The sequence below is a fragment of the Varroa jacobsoni genome, unplaced genomic scaffold (assembly GCF_002532875.2).
Source record: "Varroa jacobsoni isolate VJ856 unplaced genomic scaffold, vjacob_1.0 scaffold_1479, whole genome shotgun sequence".
NCBI classification, from domain to species: domain Eukaryota; kingdom Metazoa; phylum Arthropoda; class Arachnida; order Mesostigmata; family Varroidae; genus Varroa; species Varroa jacobsoni.
Window position 1 is genome coordinate 8,015 of NW_019214381.1, and position 7,350 is coordinate 15,364.

Here is a 7,350-nt window from a genome sequence, read left to right on the forward strand (position 1 = left end):
CAATATGTAGTGAGAAACAATGGTGAACTACGGCGACTCAACGCTGTATCGAACGAAACGCCATCTCTTATTCGGCAAGCCGAAAACCCCTTTGGAAAGCCCATTCAGTCCAAGACTGGGTTTTTGATAATTTGAGCCTCTACTGGAAGCAGGACCTTTGGAAAATTTAACCAGCTAAAACGAATTATATTCTGTGTGAAAAACATATGGGCGAAACATCAACCAGCCTGGACGTATCAGCCTCAAGCACTCAGTACTACTACTACTATAAAGTTGTTCGTGAGGTCAAAGAAGGAAGTTATGAAATTGATTTGTAAGCAGTTTAGCATCCAGATTAAAACATTTCGAAGCAGTCGCGGAGGAGGGGCGTCTTTATTGGTACATACAAAAACCTTTATACAAAATCCTCGTTTCATTTCGCTGGAGTTTACGGTGCTCAAACAGTTCTGTATAAGCTTTTAGTGTTAGGTATAGACATCTTAACTTTTGACACATGGCTTTGTTCAGTGGTACGTGCATGTAATGTAGAAAGTTCACAAAAGAACATGACGATTGTACCCCGATACCCTCTGTGATAGTTTGAGGGTCCTGAATCATTCAGCCTCTAAACCATTCGACTGTTTAGATGGCGACTACCGGAAGGCTATTGACCGTTGGAGCGATATACCCACCTATAAGGTTCGGGAGGCGGAGTAGACCCATTTCTCCGAATCTCAGCGGAATCTTCGGCGGAGCCCAGCAGCACGCTATAGTCCCTGTTTAAAAGCAGGCAGGTAGTCGTCGTAAGTAGTTGCGATGGTGGTGTCAGGGTAGAAGCTGCTTCTTTTAGACTTCTTCTTCTTCTTCTTCTTCTTTGATCACTTTTACGATGTATAGGAACTGACCGACCGTTTGGCCTATGAAAGGTACCGATCGGTTCGTCCTCGCGGGCGTCATCACAGATGCCGAGAAGCCGGCAGCTCTCACAGAAAAAAAAAATGGATGAACCTATTCGCTGGCCACATCGGTGAGCCTAAGCTAAATAGTTGATGTCAATGTCCTGGCATATTCCTAAATAAAGAGGAAAACGAAAAATACAACTAAGTGAACGCTCATTGAAAGCGGATTAGAGTAATCATACCGAAGCGGCAAGAATGGAAATGATATACGGTGCAATACGTGCAACCTACTATTTTCCCTAGAGAGGTAAGTAAAGAACCTTTGAGACGCATTGGAATTACTTAAAAACTCAAACGATAAGCTCAAGATACTTCATTTTTTAGTAATTATGCGGCATACTGCATTCGCAAAAAGAAAAGTACTGTTTGTAAAAATTGACATTTTTCAGCCCCTATTCTTATTTTCCTGTAAACGACTTTTGCTTGTGACAAAATTTTACCATGTGAATTTTTAAGTTTGCAAATGCCATTTATTTTTATGAAGACCACAAAGATAATATTCTGGCTATTATTGTTAAAAGTATTTCTGTTTAGGTCAAATGAACTGATCAAAGCGTGTTCGACATAAGTCGATTTCGGTCCAACAATGCATCCTTCAGTTCCCTGAGTTCACAGTATAATATACGTATTCTGCACATTAATAATAAAGGACTTTCTCAGAGAACAACATATGGTCTCAATGCAGCAAAGTATGCTGTTTCATCACTACAAAATCATAACAAGTCTTGCTAACATGCATAGAAATCCAGTTCTGGTGAAGCAGGTATAGTTTTTGACGGGCGTTTACATTAAACGATATTTAAATATTTCGAGTACAAAATACAAGCTTCATAATTTATTTAAGCTTAACGTAGATATAGGCGTATAAAATATTTATACAATTACATTCAGTAGGGCCAAGCGAAACGCGCTTAACTTATTGAGTCAAGTAACATTTTTGAAGAAGTATACAGTCACTAGTCTGATGAGTAGCCCCGAATTGGAGCCACGAAGAATATGAACGGGCTCCTTCTATGCACCAAATGGACGAAGTGAATGCGCCCATCTGGGCTTCTTCTCTGAGTAGGGGCCATCGAGTGCGAACCATCGAAAAATACATTCAGACATCGATCGATCCGACAAAACAACTTATATTGGGTCGGGTTGCGCACCATCGACGTATACATACGCGTCCTAAAGATGTTTAAAAAAATATATATATGTGTTTTTTCGCATACTGAAAAAAGAATTTAATGCCCATGTTACTACTTTGCTCAAATATGCTTATACGCCATACTAACAGCTAGGAAACGACACGAACTGCCCGATTTCCCTTAATTCAGATTTTTGTCAAATTTACTAAAATTACAATAAATACTAGACAATATAATACTGTAACTCAGGTCTCTTTTATAGTACTATATTCAAGTTGTCGAAACAATAAAGACAATCATAGGACATTTCAAATTCTAGAGAAAGATTACAATAATAGAAAAGAGAGTCGGTCCTATATCCGTGTGTTTGGTTCAACCTCCGAACAGTCAGCCTTTTGTAGAGTGCCTCAACATGTGAAGTGCCCGACCTCGACCCCGACAACCTGTAAGCTATCCAGTCTTCATAGAACTTCCTCCGTTATAAACAGAAACTACCTTTTGTATTAATGCTAGTATATCTTAAGAAAATATTCCTTGTTATCGCTGTTGTTGTTGCTGTAGTTCTGAAATGTTTAATCAGGACAATTAGTAACCTCGCCCCTTTCCGTTTCAGGCTGCGAACAAAGCGAAACACGTTGTAGAGAACTTAGATCTTGCAGAAAAACTATGACCTTTAATCGACCCAGGGCCCTAAAGATTATTGGTATTATTATTATTTATTATATATTAACCTCATAAGTCTATAAGCGTCGCAGAGGAGACAAAACAAAGATTACATATAAATGAATAGTCCCCATGTAATATTATCATAAATATCCTTAACAAACTACAATATATGACCCACTATTAGCAAGAAAATAAATCTCAACCGCAAAAACAGGGAAAATGGGTTATTGTATATGCCGGATACAGTTTCACTCAAATTTCCCTTCGCCCTAGAATCTCTTCGCCCGATAAGCTTCGAGCATCGATATGATGATTTTTGTTTAGCAAGACCATCATGTTGCAAACGATCACTCAGTGAACTCAGGTGTTTACATATATATATATATATATATATATATATATATATATATATATCTGACTATGTATAGTCAGATATATAGAACCCTCCGCAAACGACAAGGAGTATTTTGGGATAAAGGGTCAGCCAGGGTGGCATAATGTAAATGACGCAATTTCACTGAATTGAAAAATTAATCTTTAAAAACTCTAAGCTCAAGCATTGTATTTATATAGTTGAAGCACTTTGCAAAGAGGGTAGATAATAAGATCTCCAGGCACCGCTCGTTTCTTTGTTGAGCAAACACACTCGATAAGGGTTTTTAAATTTTCATCAATAAAAGTGATTTACTATCATTTTCTGGACTTTTGGTGGACGTTTCTTTTGCGGGTTTTTGCGGCCTTTAGGGTTTTTCAAGTAAGTGCTCACATCGGCATAGCAACCCGGACTCACGAGTTTTAATTAAGGAAAGAACGAGATTTCAGAACTTAGTAGAGCAACTAAGAAATCACCATTTGCGTTAAATTAAACATAAATACTTAAATCGTTAATAGGCATGGGTATTTGTAACATAAACTTGATGCTCTGAAGCCCCCAAATGTGTTCGGCCTCATTTTAGTACAGTTTTCAAATTATATATTACAGGTAGCATTATATATTCATAATATGATATTGTTCTATTTTCAGAAAATAATTAATTCAAATAAGTAAAGCCCTCTCCCAGGCCGCCGATAATTAATCGGACTCATACGACGTAAATCAGTAATTCAATACGCTATAGGTTAAACATACGACTGGAAGACGTTTGTTCCGTGACAGTGGAACGTTCGGATGTTTTAGATGACTTTTCTGTTTTCATTTTTGTTTACTTCTTGCCTCGAGCTGGCTAGAACCTAAAGTATACTGCATCGCCGTGCCCTTGCAATAACCGTATGCCATATGGTCGCTATGGCGAGGACAGCGTACATTAGAGCAGGAGCGCCGATCGACGGCGGCTCACCTCCGCCACGACTACGATCAACATCACTGGTAGCACGAGTAACAGCACAGTGGCGACACTGTTCTGCGCAACTAAGCCCACACGACGCGAAGCATCGGCGCAGGCGGGTATCAGTCAGACAAAGGAAATCGGTACAAACAAATAGACAGACTATAAGTATGTGAGCCAGGCAGCCTAGGCAAGCGGCCCAGCCAGCAGGCAATAGCAGTCAATTAGTCACTTGCGTTCCGACCAACACTCACCAAGCAACAGTTCCGATAACAACATGTACGAACGTATATATATATATATATATGTTGTATGTATATGGGTACTACTATATGTGGTCGCCGTCTCCGGGTTTCTACCTGTCTGCGGGGATAGGAAACCGACTATCACGACCACTGCCTCAAACCCGTTCAAATTTGTTACCGAAGACATCCTGCCCGGTTGCTCTTCGACGCTATTGGTGTAGCTGGTGCTGTTATTACGTCTAGTCCTTCTCTCCCGGTTCACTATTGGTGCCTACAGTAGCTAATAGCAGTCTGCTGAAGTTGCTCTGTGAAGGGCACTGGTGACGACCAAAACGATATAGGCCTCTTACCTAGGCGCCCCCTGCTCACAGCTGAGCGCAGCCGTGAACGAGAAAATATACACACATCCAAGCTCTCGGCTTCTTAAGTAAATGCCAGGGGGGAAGCGGCCGTATCCACAAAGTAGTATTCTATTTGTTGACGAGTGAAAGTTTACAGTTGCATCTGGTCATGGTGCAAACTACCCAATATGCATTGTTAATAAAAAGAAAAAGTTTGGAATCCTTTTAGTGGGCTTTTCAAGCTGAAAGTAAAGATTTGTATTGCATCACCTCAAAATCGTTATAAACAGTCGGAAATTTTTGGGAGGAGACTAGTCCTTTCTGGTACCAAATCAAAGCAACACAAACCGAAGACGTAAACGAAAGAATGTATTCGTAAATATATACAGTTCGCAAAACACAAACGAATAAATGTTTTCAAAATAACGTATTCAAGTGTACTAACGAAAGTTGAAATAAAACGTATTGCTCGTATTCTTTTTCATAAGGAATGCTGACCATAAAGTAGACGTATCTTTTGATACCGTATTTTTCTAGATCCAAAGAACTAAGGTTAAACCAGGTGAATCATGAAATGCAGCTACTACGCTTTATATATTTTTGTCATTTTTCTATCAAGAAGCTCCTTGCTTCATATTATCAACTTTTCTAAAGCGTTCGTTTTAAAATGTCGTTGGTAAAATTAACAAAGGATTAAATACCGTGGTGTGACATCTTAAAAATGTATTCTACATGAAACTCTGTCTGTCAAAACAAGGCTGTCTTATCGCAGTGTAATTCAGGTTAGTGAATCACGAAAGCGCACATCTTATATCTGATAGGATCTCTTAAATAAATCTGAATAGGTTGTCTTAAATAAGACGTAATATTAATATGTGGCTTCTCTTGTTTGGATTTTTTTTAATTATCAGTATTGCTCTGTTCACATCGTCGCAATGAAAATATATATAAAAAGCATGTTTAATCCAAGCTGGGTCCAAGCTCTCTTACCTCTGATATAGGTATTGGTAAAGCTATAGATAGCTTTCAAAACCATAGAAATGCAAAAATCCTCTACTGGTAGTAAATAAGATACTAGAGAGAATACAAACACGAAATAAACTATTGACATTAGAAATATTTTTACCTTGACAGGCTATTCGTCTTGTCTGCACTCAGATTTAACAAACTTGGAATCTCATTATACGACACATATATCATAAAAAGGGAAAGAAGTTAATTTAGATCTTAAAATTAGGTTTATTTATAGATTTTATTCGCTGAAAGAATCTATATCAGTGCCTTGTATAACAGGTTTCGAGCAAACTTAGACCTCTTTTATACTCTGTACCTACTACATGGAACGATTTTTGCATAATGAATCCTGTCGTCCATGTGGATTTTCCTTTTTCGTTTATGTAGACGTACAAATACATAAGTCATATTGGGTCAACTCCAAAAGAGGGTACTAGTCGTTTAGTATAGAAGCACAGTGCCAAGGCTTTCAAGGGGTCAAAGACCACCAGATTTCCGTTGTCGTGGCGAGGAATGACGCGGCTGCAGGTGGTAACAGCTGCAAAAGAGCGTACGCTTCCCCTAGAGCCTTCTTTCGTCCCTCTCCAAATGCAAGGCCCAAACTTCTTTCCTACGAAAAGCTGCCCAATTTTTCCGAGCTGGTGTTACTTGCTCCACTGAGTCTCGGTGTAGCTCATGACGCCAGAGCTCTGTTTCAACGTAATTTAATTATCTTTATATATTTAAGCATGTCAAAGTATATACAAGAAAGTGATGGCGGTGCTTGACTTTTCAGAATATTTGTGGTGAAAGTAATATTGGCTCTATGTGCATATTATTATGTGCATATTGACGTGAAAACAGATCGACGCTTCTTTTATGCGAATAAACCTTACTCCTTAGGGAAAATTCTATATTCATTTGTTGTAGTGTAATACACTTACCATAACACCAATACCGAGTGTCTATATTGAGATAACGGAGTATACGCTTACGATGTGGACAAATTTGTATCCCTTGACTAATCACGTAATCATTGCCTGGAGGCGGTTTAAACAGATTCCAGACTGCATTAAAACTGACTGGACTGCATTCGACATATAAATTTTTTTTATATTTCAAATCTCTATTCTCTTTCACGTATGGAATCCCTCTACGATGATTAGGACAGCTGAGAGACAATTTGACTGTTTGAGGTCGTGTTCGTACTTGTCGGGTAGCAAGTGCCCTGATTAGCTTCAAAAGCCCTTAGTTTCGCTCATCGCTTAAGTAGCAAAAAAGCAATTGTCCTTGACCGCTTCTATATTTATCCGAACTCGAAATGGCTTATGTCGGGCAAATTAGATGATATTTATTATACCGATAAAAAAAAAGATAGTGATCCATTTTATATTTGTAATCCGTTACTGGCAAAGTGTTATTGCCATTTATACTAGTGAGTTAAATGAGTACAGGCAATGGCGGCAAATTCAAAAAGTGGCGTTCATACATGCTGTGAGTTTCCAACTGATCTCAGCAGGACATATAAATAGGCATCGGTGTTACCGACCAGTATTGTTATATTGAAGAGCGAGACAGTCTAGATTCGATCTTTAGAGGTAGGTAACAGGTCGCTGAGTGCGTGTTTTACCCTATCCAATACATCCGCCTGCCTCGAGGGCAAAACATCGTACCTCACATAACAATCATAATGACTAACTTCGTTGATC

At 38.9% G+C, this 7,350-nt stretch overlaps 2 long non-coding RNA genes across 4 annotated transcripts in view; one reads left to right on the top strand and one right to left on the bottom strand.

Annotated features, from left to right (window-relative positions):
• Positions 1–349: 349 nt before the first annotated feature.
• LOC111270511 (uncharacterized) lies at positions 350–5,656 on the bottom strand. 3 transcript variants are annotated; one of them, XR_002686329.2, is made up of 3 exons: positions 4,422–5,656; positions 3,867–4,145; positions 350–1,050 (listed from the first exon to the last, which is right to left on the bottom strand). It is a non-coding gene; the product is annotated as an uncharacterized LOC111270511 (long non-coding RNA). The 3 variants fall into 3 exon arrangements; XR_002686328.2 differs by having other exon boundaries at positions 4,317–5,656; XR_015314961.1 differs by having other exon boundaries at positions 3,867–5,656.
• Positions 5,657–5,878: 222 nt separating this feature from the next.
• The window catches only part of LOC111270510 (uncharacterized), an 8,547-nt gene continuing 7,075 nt past the window's right edge, over positions 5,879–7,350 (top strand). Inside the window, exon 1 of the long non-coding RNA XR_002686326.2 lies at positions 5,879–7,239. This is a non-coding gene — a long non-coding RNA (uncharacterized LOC111270510). The remainder of the gene's footprint in view (positions 7,240–7,350) is intronic.